The 25,616-nt window shown below is 45.1% G+C and overlaps 1 protein-coding gene across 1 annotated transcript in view; it reads left to right on the top strand.

Moving 5' to 3' along the window:
- Positions 1-25,616, top strand: part of CFAP157 (cilia and flagella associated protein 157) — a 511,692-nt gene that overhangs the window by 67,266 nt on the left and 418,810 nt on the right. The window lies entirely within an intron of this gene.

Genomic DNA, 25,616 nt, shown 5'->3' on the forward strand with positions numbered 1-25,616 from the left:
CTAATCCTGACTATTAGTAATCTTTCCTTTATCCTATTAATCAAATCAAATCAAATCAAAATCAAAAGCAACTTTATTCGGTTTCCATTGGGAAAGCCATAAAAGTACAAATATACACAATGATAAAACTTTTTTGTAAAACATTAAGCTCATGGTATGTTAAAATTGATCTCTCGTAAAAAGGACGAAACATTTACTAAGGTCCATGTTTAAGGCAGCTCTATGATTTTCATAAGTTCATACGATGCCTAAGGCACAATTTTAGGTAATGTGCCACGGATTTTGACACTAAGCTGTTTTCCAAAAACTGCAACGCCAGGTATGCAGGGCGGCATCTACGAATCTTCATTACTTTTAAAAATGGTAAAATCCACCTTTTACGGAGTGGCATATAAAATTTACAGAAGAAAAGTACATGAATTGTGGACTGAGGGGAAATGAGGTCACAGGGGCACGCTGTCATATTATGTGTCCAAACGTTCTGGGAAGGAAATAAAACCATAATATGAAAGAGATTAAACCTAAAGCGGGTGAGAAGGAGTTTTTCAAATTGCGTCAGGTCATGCTGCAGGTACGGTTGGATAAATGGAGCCGATTGTATCATTAGACAGTGTTGAACTGATGTCTTTCTTATTTCGGTCATTATCCGTAGTTGGGTTAGATGAGACAGGCATAGCTTTTTTAGATCCTTTTTTGTTATGTCTGTTACTGACTGTGGTTCATCAAAAAACCTCAAAAGACCAATATCTGCAAAAAAAGATTTTACATAGCATAACCATTTTATCCTTTTCATACACTCTAGTTTCGTACAGTCCTCAATAATTGCTCTTGTGAGCTGACATTCATCCGTGGCCCATATTCTGCGCCACAACATTATGGGCTGGATCTTAATAAGATCTGAGATATGATCCACTCCAAGTTCTAAATGGCAGCCAAAAGTAGTTGTGCTCTTTGGGACAGCTAATAGAAATTTTAAGAAGGAATTTTCGACTTTCTGGATTTGTTCGACATTTGTTATTCCCCAAACTCCTGCTCCAAAGATCGCCGTGCTAATGCATTTTGCATTATAGATCTTAATCATCTCGGCCAGGGGTCTTTTTCCTAGACGAAGAGAGAATGCTTTTAAAGCGCCGACTGTTCTTATGAGTGACAACTTACGTGAGATGATTGCTTCTTTCCATTTAAACTCTTCGTCAATAGTGATGCCGAGATATGAATACGTTTTGGTTCTTTCAAGGGGCAGATTATCCACGAAGATTGTCTTCACTTTTTTCCCCTTAATGCCGGCGTGCATCACATAAGTTTTTTTTATATTGACTTTTAGGTTTAAACTTGACATGAAGGTGCAGTAGTTATTTAAGGCCCTTTGTAGCTGGATCGGGGTTCGCGCGAGGATCACCGCATCATCGGCGTATAACAATGCCGGGATTGGTCGCCGGCCCACTTCAGGAAAATCTGTTACGCCCTGTAACATTGCAGCTTCTAGTCCATTAGTGTAGAGCGTAAATAAGAAGGGGGCAAGCACACACCCTTGCCTGACCCCCTTCTGTATTGGGAAGCTATCTGTAAGTTGGCCTTCTGTCCCATATCGTACTTTTCCCATGGCGCCGGAATATAACTCGCGTAGAAAGTCTACAATTGCTGGCTGGATCCCCATTTGCAGCATTATTCACCAAGGGAAGAAGAGGCGGAGGAGCTGAGTCTCCGGATTTTACCTCTCCAAAAACCCCTGAGAAATGCTGCACCCAGTCCTCCGCATTTATTGCAACATCTAGGGAGGGATCTTCGTTGTTTCCGGCCAAAAATGGGGTTTTAACTGTTTTCCAGAAGGCTGCACTGTTTTTTTCAGTGCTGCTGTTTAGAAGTTGAGTCCAGAGGTTGCACTGTATCTCTTTTTTCCTTTGTTTGAGTGCGTGCGTATATGATTTCCTTAGTTGCACTATCTTTTCTCTGTTTCGATCTTTCTTTGCTAGGGCTTTCTTTAAATCTGTATAGGCTTTTGTGCACTGGGTATTAAACCAACCTTTTCTTAGTGTATTGTTTTGTTTTCTGGGTTTGGTTAATTCGTTCCCTATGATTTTCACTATTGCATTGTAGTTGTTCAGAATTTCAGATGCCGTTGCGGTGGGGTTTAGGCAGTTGTCGATGTGGGTCCTGCATTTTTTAATTATTCTTGCGCTGATTGTTTCTTGGTCTAAGTTACCCCATTTTAGGGTGAAACCGTTCAGTCTGTTTAATGTGAGTGTATCTTGGTGCAATAAACCCAAATTATCCTTAACTTGGTTCTTGTGATAATCAGGCTCTAAGTACGTTAATCTGAGTGGATAATGATCACTGAGTGCGTTATTATTCACTTCAAAGTGCTTTATGCATGTAGCAGTGTTAGTGGAAACTAGAATGTAGTCAATTAATGTTTGAGCGCCTCTTCCATGAAAAGTTGATGTAAATTGGGTAATCTGCGTCATTATCATGTTCGCAAACCCTATATCTAGCTCGAACATGATGGCCTGCATGTTATTTCCTTCCTCCGTGTGAGAGAAATGAGTTAAAGGGATATCTTGATCGTCTATGATCCCACATATGGGGGCGTTACTTTTGCTGCATATATGAAGGTTGAAGTCTCCGCCCCAAATTATTGAATGTGTGGTTTTGGCGTATTTAATTTTTAACTCATTTATCACATCGCTAATTTCGCTCAAAGCTTTGGTTAATTCCGTCGGACTCATATTGTTATAAAAGTTTATTATAGTGTGGATAACTTGATTAGTTACTTTAATGTTGATAACCTGGTAATTCTGGTGAAGTACTATAGGCGTTGTTTCTTGACTAGGCCAAAGATTAGAGATATATGTAATTAGGCCTCCTTTACTTCTCCCTGAATGTGATTTCGTTGCATGGGAGAAGTATGTTCTGTATCCCAGCAGATGGATTGGGTCGTTCAACCATGTCTCCTGAAGACAAATTAAGTCGTTTGTGTGAAACAAGTCCAAGAAGGTTTTCTCAATATACTTAGTTGCTAGGCCCGCCACGTTCCAGAATAACATATTCCTCTCGACTGCTGAAGTAATGTTAACAGATTGGATCAACGGGTCGAGAGGTTCTGCCTCTGCTGTTATGTTTGGAGGGTTTGCATTCAAAGCTACCTCGCATTTTCGTTTGTTTGAGGCGAGGTGTGGCAGAGTCTGCTGTCTGGTGTCAAAGTTGGTATGATGAGGACGGTCTTTAGTCTGACTACCTGCATTTTGAATTGTGGTTTTTAAAGATTGGTCATGTATTCTGACTTTGGGTAGGCTTTGAGACTTTTCAGGCTTCTTGATCTTTGGGTTATTGACTGGAGAAAGTAGGTATACTCTAGTATTGGGCAGAAATCTTGATGTATGAGACTGTGAAGAGGGTCAATCGACCATGTCCAAACAACTGTAGTGATTGAAAGTTGGAATTCCGGTCCAGGGTTCTCTGTGGGAATGTTGATATGCCCCCCTGCCATAATTATTCCAGTCTCCTCGGTCTCTATGATCGTATCCCCAGTCCCCCTGAGAGTGGTACCTTTGGATATTTCCCTGACCCCTGTCGCCCTGGTTCCAGTTTCTTGGTCCTTGCTCAGGTTGACTCCAGGACCAATTTGATGGCCAGTTGGGATCCTCGAAACGGTGGTTTTGTCGAGGATAAAAAAAGGATAAACGTTTGACGTCTATTCCTTCTTTGTTTTCTGGAGTACCCCAAGAACAGATGTAATCCACTGCTCGTGGGTTCTCAAAGTTAACTATTATACAATCACCATGGATTGTTTTTGGCTGGTGACCTATCCAAGAGGCCCTTCTCACCGTGGTGATTCTGGTGTTGTTATTTGGGTGATTGGGCCTGTTGTTGTTTAGCCAGTAGCGTGCTTTATTTAGTAAGGACCAGGTAGGTTCATCTGTATCCTTACTTAGTTCTGGGACCCCAGTTAGTATGGCTACAAAGGGTGCGGCTTCCGGTGGGAGATTTACTGATTTTGGCCATCTTTTATTAGGTCGTTCTGATTTACTAATTTGTCTCTGTGGTTGTTCCTGTCGGGAAGTATTTGATGCAGATGGAATAGAAGGGGTTGTTACCGGTGGTGCTTTAGCAGGAATAGGTTTTGCAAGTGATTGGTTTTGAGGGCCAGAAGTGATTTTAGCATTATCCTGGTTGGGCTTAATTTTCAGAGAAAGAGTTTGGTTAGTTGATTTTTTTTCCGGTTCTCTTGTATTTGTATTTGTGGTATTTGTGATAGCCGAATTATTCATTAATTGATTCGATGTGTTAGTAGCATTGGTTTTACTGAGGTTGGCGGTTGTGCCTAGTGAGGGTGGAAAGTCATTTTTCCTTGGGTTAGTGGTTGTTTTGACGGTGGCGATTAGTATAGCCATTTGCTTTTCTATTATTTCAAGACTTTTTAGTATAGGTTGAAGCTGATATTTTACTATTTCCAAGATTTCTTTTAGCAGGGATGGTACTACCTTGGTGTGTCTTGTGGTTCTTGTCGAGTGAGAAACCAACGTATCTTGCCGAGTATGTTTAGAGTTAGGCCTGTTCACGTGGTCTTCGACTATGAGTACGTCAGAAATAATGTTATTAGTAGATTCTATAGTGACAATATTCTGTTTATTTTGGTCACTAAAAGATTGTTCAGAGTCAGAGTTTGTGTCAATAATATGTGTTGGGGTTTTAGGGGGTGATTCTGTATGAATCTGTTGTTTGGGGATTGCTCCCTCCCTGACGCCTCTGGATTCTGACTGTGTTAAATCATTTTTTGTTGGCTGTAAACTTGCAAAAATATCGGGGGTCTGTTCGAGGTCCTGAGAGGATTGTGAATTAGACAATTGCGAGGCTACTGATAAGTCGACTGTATTTGGTAATGTGTTTGTTTCGTCATTTGTTTCCGAAGTCGACTTATTTTGAAGTGCGGCATTTGGAGTTTGGGCCTGTGCCAACATGCCCATGGATGACCGTCATGCTTGATCTAGCTCATAAGAGACTCGGCGATCAATCATCAGTACTGTTTGGTCTATGGTTTTGTTTACTTTATGAAGAAATTGTTCAATGGGACCGACTGTAGTCGTCACGTTTTTTTTTTTGGTTTTGCTTCTAGAGCCTCTTGGTGACATTGTGTGTTTTTTGACCAAGGAAAATGAAGTGAATGAGCCTCAGATAGTTGATGTGTCGTGAATAGTAATCGAACACTTTGTAGCTTTGTTGCAGGCTTTTACATGAAATTTTACCTTGTCTTGGATGTTAGGGGGGTGGGCCCAGCCCAGTCTCCTCCGGTCTGTGACGGGCTAGGACGGGCCCACCCTTGGCCCAGGCTTCGCCCAGCGTCCCGCGAGAGGGAGTAGTGACGCCCTTTATGCGCCTCCTGACGCGGCGTGCTGGGGGTGTGGCTGGAGACCTCGAGGGCTGCCGGGAGTTGTAGGCAGCCCTTCGCCTCGCTCCACTCGGCGGCCCCGCTGAGGATGTTGATAACAGCAGGACGGCGGGAGGGAGACGGTGGGGGGTCTCAACAGCCTGCAGAAGTTTTTTAATAAGGGGAGCCTTCCCCGGTCGGCGCAAAGCACTTCTCTGTGGCAAGATGCAGGTATGGGCGAAAACAGCGTGTCACTGCTCGATGCAGCAGTGACGCCCTTTATGCGCCTCCTGACGCGGCGTGCTGGGGGTGTGGCTGGAGACCTCGAGGGCTGCCGGGAGTTGTAGGCAGCCCCTTGCCTCGCTCCACTCGGCGGCCCTGCTGAGGATGTTGATAACAGCAGGACGGCGGGAGGGAGACGGTGGGGGGTCTCAACAGCCTGCAGAAGTTTTTTAATAAGGGGAGCCTTCCCCGGTCGGCGCAAAGCACTTCTCTGTGGCAAGATGCAGGTATGGGCGAAAACAGCGTGTCACTGCTCGATGCAGCAGTGATGCCCTTTATGCGCCTCCTGACGCGGCGTGCTGGGGGTGTGGCTGGAGACCTCGAGGGCTGCCGGGAGTTGTAGGCAGCCCCTCGCCTCGCTCCACTCGGCGGCCCCGCTGAGGATGTTGATAACAGCAGGACGGCGGGAGGGAGACGGTGGGGGGTCTCAACAGCCTGCAGAAGTTTTTTAATAAGGGGAGCCTTCCCCGGTCGGCGCAAAGCACTTCTCTGTGGCAAGATGCAGGTATGGGCGAAAACAGCGCGTCACTGCTCGATGCAGCAGTGACGCCCTTTATGCGCCTCCTGACGCGCCGTGCTGGGGGTGTGGCTAGAGACCTCGAGGGCTGCCGGGAGTTGTAGGCAGCCCCTCGCCTCGCTCCACTCGGCGGCCCCGCTGAGGATGTTGATAACAGCAGGACGGCGGGAGGGAGACGGTGGGGGGTCTCAACAGCCTGCAGAAGTTTTTTAATAAGGGGAGCCTTCCCCGGTCGGCGCAAAGCACTTCTCTGTGGCAAGATGCAGGTATGGCCGAAAACAGCGTGTCACTGCTCGATGCAGCAGTGACGCCCTTTATGCGCCTCCTGACGCGGCGTGCTGGGGGTGTGGCTGGAGACCTTGAGGGCTGCCGGGAGTTGTAGGCAGCCCCTCGCCTCGCTCCACTCGGCGGCCCCGCTGAGGATGTTGATAACAGCAGGACGGCGGGAGGGAGACGGTGGGGGGTCTCAACAGCCTGCAGAAGTTTTTTAATAAGGGGAGCCTTCCCCGGTCGGCGCAAAGCACTTCTCTGTGGCAAGATGCAGGTATGGGCGAAAACAGCCAAATCAAATCAAATCAAATTTCTTTATTTCGGTTTAAATAAAACCATAAAAGTACATTGTAAATCACATTCAAATTATTTGAATACAGTTGATGCAGTTTTGTTTTCAATTAATGTCACTTCGTCATGGTAAGGGGCATTAATAAGAATAGACAATAGAATGACCTAACCGCAATTCCGCTATTAACAAATACAATGCAATACAATGAATACATTAAAACTAGGCCTTGGTTATTTCTATAAAATCATTTATGTAGAGTGCTTGAACCAGTATTCGTTACTTAGTAAACCTTGTCTGCCATTATTTAAACCTTTCAGTGTATTTCATTACAAGATCTCTTATAAAGCTATAAACATTATTTAGTGCAAATACAAGATCACAATTTTGCCTTGTGCCACCATTGGATCATAAGGTGCATGTGCATGGCTTGCTAATAAAAACACAGGCTTAAGTACACATATTCGTAAATTGTTACAACTTCAGCCCGGCTTTAGTTCTTATGAGACTCACATTAAATAAATATCTGCTTATACTGAAAACAATTATTTGGGTTGTTACTGTTTTTAATATTCTTTCTGCCTCTGTACAAATCTAAATATTCATGTATCTACAAATGGCTTTAATCCATTTGTTCCTGGGTTTCTCGTATGCTGGGCAGAAAAATAATACATGTAAATCGTTTTCTTTGGTCTCATTTTGGCATAATACACTGAACCCATTCTTTTCCCCGTCGTAGTTACTAACCCATTTTGATTTGTTTGTAGCACGCCGTATCTAAACTTCATATATAAGGATTTGGCTAGTTGTGGGTGCACCTATTCCATAAAGGGCTCAAAACTTGCTACTTCTTTGAAAAGAAGAAACTTTTTTGTTAATGTGCCGCTTGCCGAGCTATGTAACACACTATTTTGAATGTAAGCCCAGAAAGTGTATTTGAGATTGAGAGTAGTGTCAACTGCGTTTCTTCCCAAAAATGAGATAGACCTAGTTCGCTAAACCAGGAAGAAACATGTTTGAGCCACGGAATGTTCCTACTCTGATCAATCTTTAGGATCTCCTCTAGGCCTTCCTTATAATGTATCAATTCTATGGTTGACCAAAGTCGCATCCAAAATAGCAGAAGTCATAATATAGCATGGTGGTCTGTACGTTTAACGTTTAGGTCCATGACAATGGGAATTAAGGGTGTTCGTACCTGTAGATTTAATAATCTTCTAAAAAATGTATTTTCCTCTAGTTCAAAACTCTTTTTACGGTGGGGCCTCCATGTTTCAGCCCCGTAAAGAGAGGCTGATTGTGCTCTATGTTTAAATACCTCCAAGACTGGGGACACCGCTTTCGAGATACTGTTACCATATCTCTTTATTATCAGCAATCAATTTTGAAGCAGGGTTTTTTTCCAATTGTGGCTTCCAAGATAGTTTTGTATTTAGGGTTATCCCCAAATAATTGAAGCTTTGCACGTATTTCAACTTTTGATTGTTAATCACTAAATTCTTTTTAAAAGATCTATGTGGGTTTATTGCCATATACTTAGTTTTGCTGGAATTGATTTCAAGGCCCGTCATATTGCAATATGCATGGAAGGAATTAATTAAACATTGTAAGGGTTTGTGATATCAGTATGGTGTCTTCAGCAAATAAAAGAGCTGGCACCAGGTCCCCCCCAACTTGGGCGAATCGTTTGCGCATCCGTACAAATAACTTGGGATATCGTTTACATATAATGAAAATAAAGTGGGTGCCAGTACACACCCCTGGTGTTCCCCCCTTCTTATGTGGCTAGCCTTAGTGAGTTCGCCCCTCGGGCCCCATGAAATTATCCTTGTGTAGGCTTATTATTTGCACGAGTAATTCGTCTGGCACCCCTTGACGTTTCAGCGATTCCCAAAGAAAATTTCGAGGTATAAGGTTGAATGCGACCTTTAGGTCTACAAAGGCAATATACAAGTCGCCCTTTTTTAAATGTATGTATTTCCAGCATAAGCATATAAATCTAATAATCTTATTAATTGTACTGGTTTTTATTCTAAAACCCACCTGGAATTTTGAGAGCACATTATTCTCTTCAAGCCAGTCGTTCAATTTGTTTAAAATATGCCTAGCAAAAAAGTTTGTAAAATGTCAATTAAACTAATTGGTCGGTAATTTGCGAGGTCATGACGATGCCTTTCCTAAAGATCATGGTGATTTCTGCCCCTTTCCAAGATTTGGGTATTGGTGCGCCCAAACCCATTGCATTGCATAAGCAGTTTATGTATGGGCCCCAAACACTACTGTCAAGTCTCAGCAAATCTCCCGGTATTTTGTCGGGGCCGGGCGCTTTCCCTGGCTTAACTGCATCAACTGCCATCAATGTTTCTTGTAAGCTAAAATATAAGTGAGGTGCATTTAAGTTTGTTACAAAATCTACACTAGTAAAAGTTTGTTCAATTTCTGCTGCCGCATAAAGTCGGGAGAAGTGATCGACTCAGGTATTGGCGTCAAAAGAAAGGCCCTTTCAATCCCTACCGGTCTTTTTTCCCTTTGTTATTAACCGCCAAAAGCCTGCCTGGTCTTTGGACTTTGCTGCTCTAATTAAATCCGTCCAAATATTATCATCCCAGGTTTTTTTTGCATAAGTGAGGGTTCTCTTATATTTGCACCTTTCCTCCCTTGTAATGATTATGTTGTTATTTTTTATTGCCAGTATAAGGTCGGCTTTTGCTTCTTGAAACTCCTTGTTATACCAAGGGTTGGCTACTAGAATTGTGTCATTTCTTCTTCCGCTGCCCTCCTTGGGCATTCTGCTCACAATCGGTGCTAAAGCATCTAAGAGGGCATGGTGTATGTCCAAAATTGGAAGCTCTACTGCTGGTAAGTCTATATGGGGGGAAATAATGTCTACAAAAGTGTTATAGATCTGTGTCATGGACTGATCATTTCCTAAGATGTAAGGCCACTTTAAGGCTCGATGATTATTACTCACTATGGTGCCATCCGTGGTGATATTATTAGCTCCACTACTCAGGGTGGTGTCAAAAAAGAGGTGGGTTGCTAGTGTCAAGTGTAGGGGTCTGTGGTCACTCTCGGTTCTGGTGTCTACTATTAAGTCGTGTACATTGGGCCAGAACTCAATGGATACCGTTATGTAGTCTATATGACTCTGACAATTACCTCTACAAAATGTAAATGCATTTGGTCTGTCCGAGGGTAGGCGGCCATTACAGGCTCTAAGTCCCTGGCTCGATGTTAATGCACAGCACTATCGGGCTGCTTTCTAGGTCAGGGATATTATTTGCTGTGTCTTCGTCCTCAAAAAGGTTGTCAAAACCTACCGCTGGTTCGAACTTACAATTTAGATCGCCGCCTACAATTATCATCACCCTCGGCTCTAATGCATATAAAAAGGATTCGAGTTGCTCTATTACTAAAGATTCTTTCAAAGCTGGGCTTGGTCTATTGTAAATATTAATGAAGTATATTTAGTTTTTGTCCCGTGTGATCATTTTCACGCCGACCATGTCCTGGGACGGTATATGCAACAGGGTTGTAGTAATTTCGAGAGTGATTCTTATCCATATGACAAGACCCCCTATGGCCTGCCTCTTATTGAAGGAATAGCGTTGACACTGAATGTCTTGTATCTAACTTTATGTGGGATTTCTAGTGCCCAGGTCTCTTGCAAAAGGCAAATATCACTTTGTTCTATGTATTATTCTATTCAAGCCAGTCGATCAATTTGTTTAAAATATGCCTAGCAAAAATGTTTGTACAATGTCAAATAAACGAATTGGTCGGTAATTTGCGGGGTCATGACGATTGCCTTTCCTAAAGATCATGGTGATTTCTGCCCCTTTCCAAGATTCGGGTATTGGTGCGCCCAAACCCATTGCATTGCATAAGCAGTTTATGTATGGGCCCCAGACACTACTGTCATGTCTCAACAAATCTCCCAGTACAGTGTCTCCAAGATTCCTGTTAAGTCCCGCAATATTCCACGATGTGAGCTGTACTTCCCACTGCTTGTTTGCCTTTATATCTAAGGTTAAACTACTGTTAGTTTTACAGTTAGTTATATTTAACATGGGGGATTCAATCATTAAATCAGGAAAGGGCTCTAAAAGAGTGAGTGGAAAAACATTTAGGTCTTCTGCCCACTGTAGTTCTTTTAGCTCTCGGGTCTCACGAACGTTTAGAGTGGCCTGTGTCTCATCTAGGTCCTGGGTGTGTAAGAAGGGTGTCTGGTTCATACTACAATTTGTCTGGGTAATAGCAGGAGAGTATATATCATGTTCAGAGGTAGTTGTTTGTCAGTCTAAAGCGTTAAGTACAGATAAATCTTGAAACCTATTTGTTAATACAAGCGGAGCACCATCATAGACAGTCTTCCTTGGTGGAGGTTTATAAAAATATCCCTGGGGAAGGGCGCAGATACAAGTGCTTTTGGAAGATATCTCCTCTTGCATATTTAATAGACTTCGAACCATCTGTGGCCTGCGGAAGTTTACTACTACACAATCGCCATTTATATTCTTGGGGGAGTCGCCAACCCACCCTATTCTACGAACCATAAGGATGTCTTTCATATTCCGTGGGTTAAAATTCTTAAATTTGGTCAACCAATCAACAGTCTTGTTCCATAGATTAGACCAAGATTCATTCTGCTCACTTTTGAAAGCAGGGACCCCAGCTAAAATTAGCACACATGGGCATGAAGCAGGTGGAAGGCCCAAAACATCATTGTTTGGTTTCAAATTGGTACCTTTTAGGCTGTTTATTGCAGCTGAGCCAATACGGTTTACCGATAAATTAGGGGCTGCTTGAGCAGAACCTATGTCATGTGTCTCCCCTTGTTTATCATTGGATTCCTGGTGTCTAACCCATGTACTTCTCCCCCTATTGCTCAGTTTTGTCAAGGAATTTATCATAGGCATGTCTTTCCCCATATTGGTCATCTCAACTCGGGTAGTAATTAGTGTGTTTTCTGCTTGCATTGACTGACTCGCCCCTTCAACAACATCAGACTGAATTATACCATTGCTACATCACAAGTTCCCTATAGCAATATTCAGCTGCTCTATCTTTTTGTCCATTGAACTACATTTCTTATCCATTAGTTCATTGATCTGTGCTAACATAGCTCCAAGTGCAGTTCTAGTGACAGTGTTAAGGCGCGATCTAAATCCCCAATGACCTCTTTCATTAATAAAGGTAAAGGGGGAGGATCTGCTTCTGTCTGTGTACTAACAGATTTTTTTAACGTTGCAATTTGTTCATCTATATGGCAAGTTGGATTAGTCGAGGGCTGTGGTCCCCTACTCTCTTTGTTTTGGGCTTTGGGTGGCCAACAGCTCGCTTCTGCTTCATTCAGTGGTCTTTCTCATTAGGCTTTTCTAATGTCCTTGGAGCTCGTAGTCTGGTAGCTATGCCTGATCTACTTAGATCATCTCATGTTATAGGGGAGAGTATGGAAGGTGAATTTGGCAGAACGGGTGCATTTGCCTTGTTATGTACTGTTATTGTTGGGCTTAATGGCAGCAATTGTGGTGAGTCACTCAGACTAAGAGAACATGTTTGTTTATCTGTTGGGTGTTTTAAGGGGTCAAGTGACAAATGCTTTTCATGCGTCAATAAGGATTCTACCCTGATAATAAAGGCATCTAGTGTGCCTGCAGCACCTTTGCGTTTGATCATGCTCGCGCTCTTTAAGATGTGAGCTGCAGTAGTTCAAACTTTAGAAGATACAAGTCCCAATCAGGTAGCATAAAAGTCCAGGCACAGTCTACGAAGTGAGGCAGCTCTCAGAGGAGTGGTCGAGCCAGCCTCTTCCGGTCGCTGATGGGCGCAGAAGGGCCTGCCCTTTGCCGAGGCGTCCCGCGCTGCTGGAGGCCTAGCCAGTCTTTATGCGCCTCCTGGTGCGTCCCTGGTGTTGACGCGGCGTCCCTGGCGCAAGGCTTGCTGGGAGGTGTAGTCACCTACCTCCCAGCAGCAGCGCGGATGGTGGTTGCGGGGACGGTTGCGGGGACTGTGACCCTTGTTGCAGGGTGTGAGCTCACGTCTCGGCAGGCTCCCCTGTTGTGCAGCTCCCGTATGCTAAGGGCAAAGCAAGGCAGGCAAAGACGGGCTCTTTTATCCTGACTATTCTTCATCTTTATTTTAACCTGACTATTAGTAATCTTTCCTTTCCCCTGACTATTAGTAATATTTTCTTTATCCTATTATTAATCTTTTCTTTACCCTGACTATTAGTAATATTTCCTTTCCCCTGAATATTAGTAATCTTTTCTTTATCCTATTATTAATTTTTCCTTTATCCTGACTATTCTTCATCTTTCCTTTCCCCTGACTATTTTTCATCTTTCCTTTCCCCTGACTATTCTTCATCTTTCCTTTCCCCTGACTATTAGTAATCTTTCCTTTCGCCTGACTATTAGTCATCTTTTCTTTATCCTATTATTAATCTTTCCTTTATCCTGACTTTTCTTCATCTTTCCTTTCCCCTGACTATTAGTAATCTTTCCTTTCCCCTGACTATTAGTAATCTTTCCTTTCCCCTGACTATTAGTAATCTTTCCTTTCCCCTGACTATAAGAAATCTTTTCTTTATCCTATTATTAATCTTTCCTTTATCCTGACTATTCTTCGTCTTTTCTTTCCCCTGACTATTAGTAATGACTATTAGTAATCATTCCTTTCCCCTGACTATTAGTAATCTTTTCTTTATCCTATTATTAATCTTTCCTTTATCCTGACTATTCTTCATCTTTCCTTTCCCCTGACTGTTAGTAATCTTTCCTTTATCCTGACTTTTCTTCATCTTTCCTTTCCCCTGACTATTAGTAATCTTTCCTTTCCCCTGACTATTACTAATCCTTCCTTTCCCCTGACTATTAGTAATCTTTTCCTTATCCTATTATTAATCTTTCCTTTATCCTATTAGTAATCTTTCCTTTATCCTGACGATTCTTCATCTTTTCTTTATCCTATTATTAATCTTTCCTTTATCCTATTAGTAATCTTTCCTTTATCCTGACTATTCTTCATCTTTCCTTTATCCTATTATACATTTTTCCCTTTTTCCTGACTATTCTTCATCTTTCCATTATCCTGACTATTAGTAATCTTTCCTTTATCCTGACTATTAATCTTTCCTTTATTCTGACTATTAATCTTTCCTTTATCCTGACTAATAGTAATCTTTCCTATCCCCTGACTATTGGTAATATTTTCTTTATCCTATTATTTCCTTTATCCTGACTATTCTTCATCTTTACTTTGTCCTGACTATTATTAATCTTTCCTTTATCCTGACGATTCTTCATCTTTCCTTTATCCTATTATTAATCTTTCCTTTATCCTATTAGTAATCTTTCCTTTATCCTGACTATTCTTCATCTTTCCTTTATCCTATTATACATTTATTCCTTTTTCCTGACTCTTCTTCTTCTTTCCATTATCCTGACTATTAGTAATCTTTCCTTTATCCTGACTATTAATCTTTCCTTTATCCTGACTATTAATGTTTCCTTTATCCTGACTAATAGTCATTTTTTCTTTATCCTGATTATTATAAATCTTGTCTTCATCCTGACTATTCTTTATCTTTTCTTTATCCTGACAATTCTTTATCAACTTTTTTTATCCTGAAAATGATTTGTTTTCATACTGATTATTCATCTTTTCTTTATCCTTAGTATGCTTTGTCTTTTCTTTATCCTGACTTTTCTTTTTTATTACTTTATAGTGACTACTTTCTCTTTTCTTTATGGTGACTATATTTGTCTTTTATTCATCCTATTCCCTATCTTTTCTTTATCCTGGCTATTCTTCATCTTTTCTTTATCCTGACCATTAGCAATCTTTCCTTTATCCTGACTATTATTCATGCCCTCGGGTAACCACACGCTCTACAAGTGCTTATTCATTCATTCATTCATTCATCTTTCCTTTATTCTGACAATTCTTATTCTTTTCTTTATCCGGACTATTCTTCATCTTTTCTTTATCCTGACAATCCTTCATCTTTTCTTTATAGTGACTATTCAACATAACTTCTTTATATATATTCTGCTCTCCTCTCTCCCTTTATCCTCTACCCCTTATCTGCCCCTGATTGCCTTTCTCCTCTACCCCCTTATTATGTGTTACTGCCCCCTTTCCGCTATTCCTTATCCTCTCCTGCGCCCCTCTCTCCTCTACCCCTTATCCTCACCTCTCCCCTCTCCCTTATTCTGTGTTACTGTCCCTCTGTCCTCTATCCTTTATCCTCTCATCTACCCCGTATCTTTTCCTCTACCCCATATCCTCACATGCGCCCCTCCTCCCTCTCCCCTCTCTCCTCTACCCTTTATCCTCTCCTTAACCCCTTCTCCTTTCCTCTACCCCTTATCCTCTCCTCTACCCCCTTATCCTGTCCTCTACCCCTTATCCTCTCCTCTACCCCTTATCCTCTCCTGCTCCCCTCTCCCCTCTACCCTTTATCCTCTCCCCGTATCCTCTCCTCTACCCCTTATCCTCTCCTGTGCCCCTCTTCCCTCTAAACGCCATTTTTCCTTTTGCTGCTTTTGCACACAACACATAATTGTTATTTTAGCTTTCAACCTAGAAGAGTGTTGTGATTTACATGAGAATAATATGTTATTGCTCTGATATCAGCTTTGCTTGGTAAACTGTCTGCACAGTGAGTGCTGAAGCTTCCCAGGATAACTCGACACAGTGTTGTTGTGAGGTCTGATCTTCGCACCTTTCTAGACATAACATGAATGCAGCTGCTGCCAAAATCTGGCTTTACGCGCGTTTTTATATTGCTTTGCTGAGAGCACACATAACACACTTGATGGTGCTTCGCATGCAGAGAGCTGGTGGAAGACGATGTGATCCTCTACCACTGAGATTTTGAGGTATGGGCCCGCCCTGCTAAAACCCAAAGAGACCTTCATAGATATAATATGCTATGCTAGTTAGGGAGGGTGAGAAATAGGTGTTGTTAATTCCTATTCATGTTAGCATTTTAGTATGCTTTCACCGTTCGCTTTCTATGGATTAGTAACTATGCTGATAACTTTGCTTGTGATAATATGTTTGCTCGTATTATCTAAGATACTGCGTTTGAGAACCCTGCATTAGTAAATAAATATTTCAAATGTGCACGTGTCCTCTTTTACTCCACGTTCTGGTTTGAAATGATTGTATAACGAAAGAGTGTTCATGTGTTCCACGATACCTGAGGTATTCTAAGTTCATGTTCTGGTCTGTCTAAACATTGGGAAGTTATACTGACCAATGAGACACTGTAGCTAGCTCGGTAAGGGGATTTTGGGTAGTGAGGTGAGTTTTGGGCCACCCTAATTCACTGAGGTTCCAAATCTCTATGCACAGTTCTGTCGGAGAACGGAATTCCCGCAACAACTCCACTCTCCTCTACCCCATATTCTCTCCTGCACCCCTCTTCCCTCTCTCCTCTACCCTTTATCCTCTCCTCGACCCCTTATCCTCTCCTCTACCCCTTGTCCTCGCCTGCTTCCCTCTACCCTTTAAACTTTCCTCTACCCCTTATCCTCTCCTGCTCCCCTCTCCCCTCTCTCCTCTACCCCTTATCCTTTCCTGCTCCCCTCTCTCCTCTACCCCCATATCCTCCCCTGCCCCACTCTTTCCTTAACTCCTTTTATCTCTCCTGTTGCCTTCTTTCCTCTACCTCATATTCTCTCTGAGCCTCTCCTGATGGACTTAATAGGCATTTTACAAAGTTAATGACTATTGAAATAGTTTACTTTAAAATCTTAATAAAATATTTTAAATCATTTTCATGAATTCATGACCCATAGATGGGTTTATAAATTGAAAAAGAACAATGGAATGTTTTTTAAGTGCTTGTGTTGTTGACTGTCTGGAGAAAGAGAGCATATGTCGGTTTACAGCACTGACAGAAATATAACAGAGAGCAGAACCCATCAATAGTCCACCAAACACTATATGTGCCCTCGAAACTAGATGTGGTTTAGCTGCAAGTCATAGCGACCAGAACTTGTTAAGTTCCTGTGTCCACAAGGCAGATCCCTGCCTCTGTCGGAAAAGTGAGGCCCCGTGGACTGCCCAGCTTTCAGTTCATGCTCATGTAAGAGGTTTGGACAAGAGAGAGTGGAAGGTTAATGTACCCGCAGAGCCCTAATGGCCCCACTGAATGCCACCCACTCCGGCACTGCCCAGGCAAGATGGCACTCAGCACCTAGACATGCTTTGAGCAAGGCCTGCAACTCTCTAACCGCTGCTGAGGAGACACAGGATTGGTGGCTTGGGACATCTGCCCTAGTAGCACCTTGTTGCCCTCATGGAGCATCCAGACACCCCACTTCAGATCAGTTGGCCTCTGGCTCTTGTCTATACCCCGCACAGGGGGTCTGAGAAAAGATTAACATTGGCAGTGTGCAGGTGAGAGTATTGACTGACAGGTGCCCACGCCCGTTACCCAGCCCTACACGGTTGTGCCTGAGGCAGGCCCTGGCGTGATCCTGACTCCTTCCTTGGGCAGGCTAACACAGTCCTAACAGAGCCCAGGCATTCTAGACTCCACGTTGGTAGCCATGGCCCCTCGGTGCCTCCCTTCCTGCTAAGGGCCATTCGGTTTGCCTTTCATAGTCGTCCGTGAAGAGGTCCAGCCCATCAAACGCAAGTGCCAGAGACTATATGAGCATGCTTGGCACCTCCAAATGATGGGCCATTTTGGGCCCAACACAGGACTTTCAACATCAGTTCACTATTGCTAGCGCATAACCCTGAGAGGGGTGGACTTTCTGGAAGGGTGAACTGAGGACTTTGAGGGGCGAGCCCAAAGGAACACTAATCAAATAATTGGGCTACCAAAGGAAGCAGAAGGCACCAACACTATTCGCTTTATCGAAAAATAAGGATGAACTACCTTATTGGCTTGCCGAAAAATTTGGACAGCTCAAGGCTGTTTTTCCTAATACCTCTCCTGTAGCTGATTGTAACACCTGCGGAAAGGTGTTTGCATCTGTATACTCGAAGTGTTTCGGCACGCCGTCCATGACTATCCTCCCCTCCGTGATAAAGCGCGTTCAAGATGAACACGGCGCTGAAGCGGCTGTGGAACTAGGGATGCGTCTGCTGGGGGTATTTGACTTGGTGGCTGATTTGATTCTTGCCAATATCAAGGGCGATGCTGTAAGCTTCCAAGTCGCTAACGGTTTGGCGGCTGTCCCTGAACTGGACAAACCATGTGAATTACCAAGAATTATTGCACAGGCTTATAAAACCATAGGCCGCAATAGTTTGGGGAACACACCTTTTAATCAAGTTCAAACACAGGATCAGCATAAGGTTCCATCCGATACAGATGGACGCCTAGTCTATTCTAAAAAGAACTAGAGAAATAAGAAAAAGAGGCAATAACAACAACAGAAAGAGAGGTCGCGTACTAGTTCCCCAACACATGAATCTTCTGAGCGTACTTATGATTTGCGCGACGGCGCGAAAATTAAGACTCCCGATAGATTTCCAGTTCGCCCCCCACGCCGCACAGCTAGCTCCACCTGTCTGTGCCTGTGCTCTCCGCACGCTGCTGCGGCGAGTTCGAGCCCTGTGGCCGCCCTCGCTTCCAATACTTCTTGCTCCGCATTCATTGCCTTCCTTGCTACTGTATTTTGCCTCATGTGCTGATTTCACCCTATCTGTTGATTTTATTTTATTTCTGCTCCCTGTAACCCCCCAGGTTCCCTCTCTCCGCTGCACTCCGTTTTTTCCCACCACTGCTTCCCCTGTGGCCCGCCCCTGCTCGCCCATTCGACTATTCACCCTCCCACCTGACTCCCAACCGCTCCTCCCTCCCACCTCCCCTTCTTAATCGCGGCAGCTGCATAAGGCAATCCCATCTGCGCCCATATGCGCCTGGACCGTGCCCATCGCCAGACCCTCTGGCCCCCACGAGCACCACCACACCAGACGCCGCTACGATGCTAACCTCCTCCACGCACTCAATGCCGGCCATTCTACCACCTGCTTCCAGGCCACCCCAAAGCGCACCCACGGACCTTTCACTGCCGAAACTGCAGCTTCACCAGCCAGCGTACACCAGCACGTCCTGCCACCCCCAACAAGACAGGCGACAACCATCTCAGATGCATACTGCTCAACACCCGCTCCGTCCACAGGTACGCCATCAAACTCTGGGACCTGCTTGACTCATCCTCCCCGGAAGTCGCTTTCATTACGGAGACATGGATGAACGCCTCGTCGGCACCTGACATGGCCATAGCTATTCTCGGATGGCTACAAGATCACTCGCAGGGACCGCAGCAACAGACCGGGAGGAGGAATTGCCAACCCCCAGGATCTCGACCAACACCGAAGACACCCTCAGTACTGCCGAACACCTGCACTTCCAGATCCACATCGATCCCAACACCACCCTCAGAGGAACCCTCGTGTACAGACCTCCTAGGCCCCGGCCACACTTCAGCAACTCCATCACAGACCTCATCAGCGTGCACGCCCTGGCCTCCACAGACTACATCCTCCTCGGAGACCTGAACTTCCACCTCGAGAACGCCGATGACAGCAACTCCGCCTCACTACTGGACAACCTCGCCAACCGCGGTCTCAAACAGATCGTCACGACACCCACCCAATCCACTGGACACACGCTCGACCCCATTTTCTCAGCCAGCAACCACGTCACCTTCAGCCAGATCACCAAACTCCATTGGACCGACCACCGCTGTATCCACTTCTCCTTCAAGAAAACCACCACACAAAACCACCCACAAAGAATACCCCCGCTCAGCTAGAACAAGATCACCGAAGACCAGCTAATCACCACCCTCTCCCGAGACCCACCAACCGACCACACCGACACCAACACAGCTGCCCGCAACCTCAGGCAATGGATTGACGACTGCTCCATCACTCTCGCCCCGATCAAGAAACCCTCAGACACACCCACAGAAGGGCCATCTGGTTCACCGCTGACCTCCAGGTATCCAAACAGACCTGCCGAAGACTAGAGAATAAATGGCGCCATGAGCAAACACAGGACAACCACGCAGCCCTCAAGAACACCAGCAGTAGGCACCACCAACTAATTTGAACCGCCAAAAATACCTCCTTCAAGGAACGCATCGACAACAATGCACACAACAGCAAAGAGCTCTTCAACATCGTGAAGGAACTCGCCAACCCCAGTTCCAGTTCCAACGACATCCCGCTGTCACAAGACCTCTGCGACTACCTAGCCACCTTCTTCCACCGCAAGATCAAAGACATCCAAAACAGCTTCAACATCCAGACCCCTGACAGCCGCCGACACCCTAGACTCACAGCCTCCCAGCCACACCGGCCTCCTGATCTCCTGGAACCAGGTCAACGACTAAGACACCATCAAAACCATGAACACCATCCACTCCGGATCACCGTCAGACCCCTGCCCCCACCACATCTTCAACAAAGCAAGCTCCACCATCACACCCCAACTCCGAAAGATCTTCAACTGCTTATTCAAGACCGCCACCTTCCCGGAAAGCTGGACACACGCAGAGATCAACGCCCTACTCAAGAAACACAAGGCAGACCCTAAGGACCTCAAGAACTTCCGGCCCATCTCCCTGCCCCGGTTTCCGCCGACAGTCATTGAGAAGATTGTCAACAACTGACCCGCTTCCTCGAAGAGAACAACACACTGGACTTGTCCCTATCCGGATTCCGCAGCAACCACAGCACCGAAACCACCATCGTCGCCACTGACAACATCAGGGCCCTGATGGACAATGGTGAAACTACGGCCCTCATTCTCCTAGACCTCTCAGCCGCCTTTGACACCGTCTGCCACCACACCCTACGCACACGCATCCACGAAGCAGGGATCCGCGACAAAGCCCTGGACTGGATCACCTCCTTCCTCACCGGCAGAACCCATCGAGTCCGCCTCCCGCCATTCCGATCCGAAGTCATCAAGATCACCTGCTGTGTAACCCAGGGATCATCCCTCAGCCAGACCCTCTTCAACGTCTGCATGAGACTGCTTGCCAACATCGTCCGATCGCACAACCTCAACATCATCTCATACGCCAACGACACCCAGCTGATCCTCTCCCTCACCAAAGACACCGCCACTGCCAAAACCAACTTCCACGATGGAATGGAGGCCGTCGCCGAATTGATGAAGAGAAGTCGCCTGAAATTGAATTCAGACAAGACGGAGGTCCTCATCCTCGGCTCCACCCCCTCCGCCTGGGACGACTCCTTGTGGCCAGCCTCGCTGGGAGCCGCGCCGTCACCCACCAACCACACACGCAACCTGGGGTTCATCCTGGACTCATCTCTGTCAATGACCCAGCAAGTCTCCTCCTCCTGCTTCAACACCCTCTGTATGCTTTGCAAGATCAACAGATGGACCCCCACCCTAACCAGAAGGACTGTCACCCAGGCCCTCGTCACCAGCAGGCTAGACTACGGCAATGCCCTGTATGCGGGAACCACTGCTAAACTGCAGAAGAGACTTCAACGTATACAGAACGCCTCCGCACGCCTCATCCTCAACATCCCCGCCACAGCCACATCACTGCCCACCTGAGGGACCTGCACAGGCTCCCCGTCAACAAGAGGATCACCTTCAAGCTCCTCACCCACGCTCACAAAGCACTCCACATTGCCGGACCAGCATATCTCAACAAACGTCTCACCTTCTACACTCCCAACCACCAGCTTCGTTCTGCTGATCTCGCCCTCGCCACTGTGCCACGCATCCACCGGACGACCACTGGCGGCAGATCCTTCTCTCACCTCGCCGCCAGGACATGGAACACCCTCCCCACCCACCTGCAACAGACCCAGGACCTGATGACCATCAGGAGACCCCTCAAGACCTGGTTATACGAACAGTAGCAACCCCCCCTCCCCTGAGCGCCTTGAGACCCTCCCGGGTGAGTAGCGTACTCTACAAATGTATGATTGATTGATTGAAGTCCCTGATCAGTGTTCTCCTCGTTCTTCACAGGACACATCTGGCTCAAAAGCTGGTGGTGGGGATCGCCAGGATCTTGGCAAGAGTCAACAGGTTTGCTAGGGGACATGATCAACCTCGTCAGTTTGACTCCAAGGGGAAGCAGGAAGAGCAACAATGTTTCTGCGCCCCTTTTCAAAAGAAAGAAGTTGCCGCTTTAACAGCGAGATATGCCTCAGACAGTGAGAACACGACTACTGGATTGGACTTGGGCGGTAACCCTGCTAGACGGCGCAGCGGAAGTTACAATAGTGCGGGAAGCACTGCGTCCATGTCTGGAGGTGACAGCAACTGAAACATTCATTACTGTTGAGAATGCTGACACCCAGGTGCCCCCCCCGGATCGGCTGTACGAAATAGTTTTTTGTATAGAGGGTGAAATTGAGCGTGTAATCACTGGGATCTTTTGGGAGAATCTGACCTCTTCCTATGACATTTTGCTGGCGGAGGCAGACTGGCCCCCACCTTTTGTTCTGGCCGCGGCTCACAGGGAGGACATGATACTTCCTAGTTTTTCTCATTATGTTCCCAAGGAGCATGCTGAGGCTTTTGCAGCTGAGTGGGCTTTGGCCCTGGCGCTGGCTGTGTACCGCAATCAGGTTGGCTGGGATTAAGTTTCACCGCTACATGATATTCCATTACGGTCGATGCTGCAACCCCAATATCCCATTAGACGGGAAGCAAAAGGCCCTTTCGCCGACATTCTCACTCAGTTGGAATATCAAGGAGTGATTGAGACATTTATATCGCCAATGAATAATCCGCTCTTTACTGTATCCAAACCGGATGGGTCGTACCGCAAAGTTTTTGATTACCGACGTTTGAACTCCCATTGCCGGACCTTTGCGGTACAGAATACCCATAGTTCTGCCTTAGTGGACAGCTACATTTTGGGCGTTCTTATATTCCCGAATATGCCCAGCATATCAAGCCACTTTATGCCTTGATACAACCTACTTTCTCAAAATCCAACTGATTACCGGAACATACTGCTATATTACTTTCTTTGCAGTCTGATTTGCTAAACTCTAAATACTTGTTGACGCGTGAGACACACACTAACCTGGTGATACGAATCATACCAGGCGCGGTGGGTTTCACTTTCTTGACGTACAATGAAGGAGACACAGTGCCAATCGCATACAAATCACATTTGTACACGGCCGAATTGAGGTTTTCAACTGTAGAAAAAGTTTTAACAGCTGTCCAAATGGCGGTTCTGCTGACAAAGCCCAGAGGTCCTCTCTTTTATAATAAACTATCTCTTGTCACGGGGAGGGTGTTTAGGTAGTTTCTTCCTTGTCCATTGCTTTCTATAACAAGACACCCCCGTTTGTATTCTATGGATTTGTAACAATGCTGACTATATTGTGTTTATGCATTCTGCTGCTTGGGTTGGCTCGTGCACTGCACCATAGAGCCCGTTAGTTGAAATAAACATTTTAAACTATACCGTATCTTTGATTATTTGCATTGTGGACAAGTATGAGTGGCTAAGCGAAAAAGTGTCTTGCTCCCGCGATTACCAAGGTAGAGTACGTGTTCTGAGTTGTCTAATCATTGGTAGCTCCGCTGTAGACGGAGAACGAATGAGACACTATAGCTAGTCGGTTAGGGATTTTGGGTACAGATGTGGTAGGTTGGTACACCACCTACTCACTGAGGTCCTGTTTTCCTGTGCATAGTTCTGTGTATGTGCAGAATCCCTACAACAGAGTGAGTGATTTATTGTCTTGCTGAGAGTTTGAATTACACATGCCTGAATATTTTGCCCTGTAGAAGTCCCGTGAAACCGGGACGAAACGCGCAGGCTGTGGTCTAGTTGTGCCAAGTCTTTTGTACAATGTTGTTGTGATGCATGAATGAAAAGGAAAAAGAAAACAGAAAATGGAGAGCTTTTCCCCCTTTTTTTGAGAAAAGAATGTTCATGTTGTCTCACGTGCAATATTGACTTTGAATATAAATGCATAATATATGCTATAGAAGTGAAGACTCTTTGCTAATAGTTTTTGTTGTAGCTACAAATGTATTACATTAGGTCAAGGTGCTCCTCAAACTATGTATTTATGTCACAAGTTCAGGCCGACCACAATGGAGCACAGGATGGCTAGAGGGACAGAGTTAGGCCCACTGAACAAGCGTATCTCATATTACGGTTTGGAGCATTGCGAGGTCCTGCGTCGAGGATGCATTAGTTCCGAGGAGCTGCGAAGCTGCAATGAGATGTCCTGCATCATCGTCGAGGATCCCATCAACGAGGCCTTGTGATGAAGAGTCTGGCATGAAGGATGCGTTGTGTAGTCGAGGTGATGCATCAGTTCCGAGGAGCTGCGAGGCTGCGTTGCAAGAATATTTGTCATTGTCGAGGCTGCATTCAACGAGAAATTTGCGATGAGAGGGCCTGTGGAGGGCAAGCTTCTTAGAGCGGACGTGCAACATGTTGGAAGGGGCTATTTAAGTGGGTGGCACAATGAGTGCTGCTTGCCCACTAGTAGCATATCATTTACAGGCCCTGTGTACATGTAGTAACACTTTACTAGGGACTTATATCCCAAATGGCTTACTTAATTTACTTATAAGCCTATGTTACCATGTGTTAAGGAGTGGGCACATGCACTTTTTCACTGGTTAGCAGTGGTAACATGTACAGAGTCCTAAGATCAGCAAAAATAGGAGGGGTAAACGCAAAGCGTTTGGGGGAAGACAACCCTAAGGCTGACCGGACTAACATCTTCCCTCTAAGATGAAGCAGAACCTTCTGTGATCCATCGTCTAAGGATACGTAGATCATTCTGCAAACTGCCTCAAATAAGCAGAACCTACTGTGATCTACCCACTAAGAAGAAGCAGAACCTTTTATGATCTACCCTCTAAGAAGAAGCAGAACCTTTTTCTCATCCACCCTCTAACAAGAACAAGAAGATGATCCTCCAGTGATCTACCCCCCAAGAAGGATGGGATTGTCTTTTGTCTACTCTCAGGAGGTCTTATTCCATTCTGCTCTCTCTGCTCTTTAACTCTGGCATATGCCTGCAAGCCTTAAAGTGTTTACATCCGTTTATCTCCAACAGATCTCAGGCAGTTTCCCTACACTCCTTCCACTCACCCGTTGCCCGGTTACCTGTGGAGTCACGTAGAGATCCCCACTGAGTGCAGCTCTCTTCATCATTTACATCTCCCCTCTGGATGATCCAGTTGGATCTTCCGGTTCAACATTTTGTTTTATGCGGATGATAAGCAGATTATTGTGACAATTGCTACCAACTAAATGACAGAGGTCCTCATGTCCGGAAAACTTTTCCACACTTGATAGACTAGCAGGTTGGCCAAAAGAGTTAGGCCTGCTGCCATCTCCCTCCAAGTTTGCAAAAACGTAGGCTATTTTCTCGATCAAAATTTCACCAATCAAGTCATTCAGGTCTCTGCATGCTGCCAAAGTTTCATAAAGACTTCTCCTGTCTTTCATTTTCTATCCACAAAACTGTTGTCCAGGCTCTTCTCCCATTGTGCTTAGGCTATGGGAACACCCTGTACTTTAGCATCTCTAAACTTCTTCCACACCATCTTCACGTGACTCAGAACTATGCTGTCCATCTCATTCTCAGTCCCCTGCAGGATCCCACATCCCTCAGCATCTTATAAACTTGCACCGGCTCCCCATGCTCAGACGCACCTGAATTAAAATCTTATGTGTTGCCCAAAAAGCTCTCCATCAACTTGCATGCAGTTCACTCTCCGCCAGCCTTGAACTAGACTCCACTCCTCGCATTTACCAATGAAAGACCAGAGGTAGATCCTTTTCCTACTTTGCCACCTCACACTGGATCCTTCTCCCATGCCATATTAGTCGAATATCTGATTTCTCCCATTTTAAGAAATTCCTGAAACCCTAATA

Source organism: Lissotriton helveticus, chromosome 5_2 (genome assembly GCF_964261635.1).
Source record: "Lissotriton helveticus chromosome 5_2, aLisHel1.1, whole genome shotgun sequence".
Classification (NCBI taxonomy): domain Eukaryota; kingdom Metazoa; phylum Chordata; class Amphibia; order Caudata; family Salamandridae; genus Lissotriton; species Lissotriton helveticus.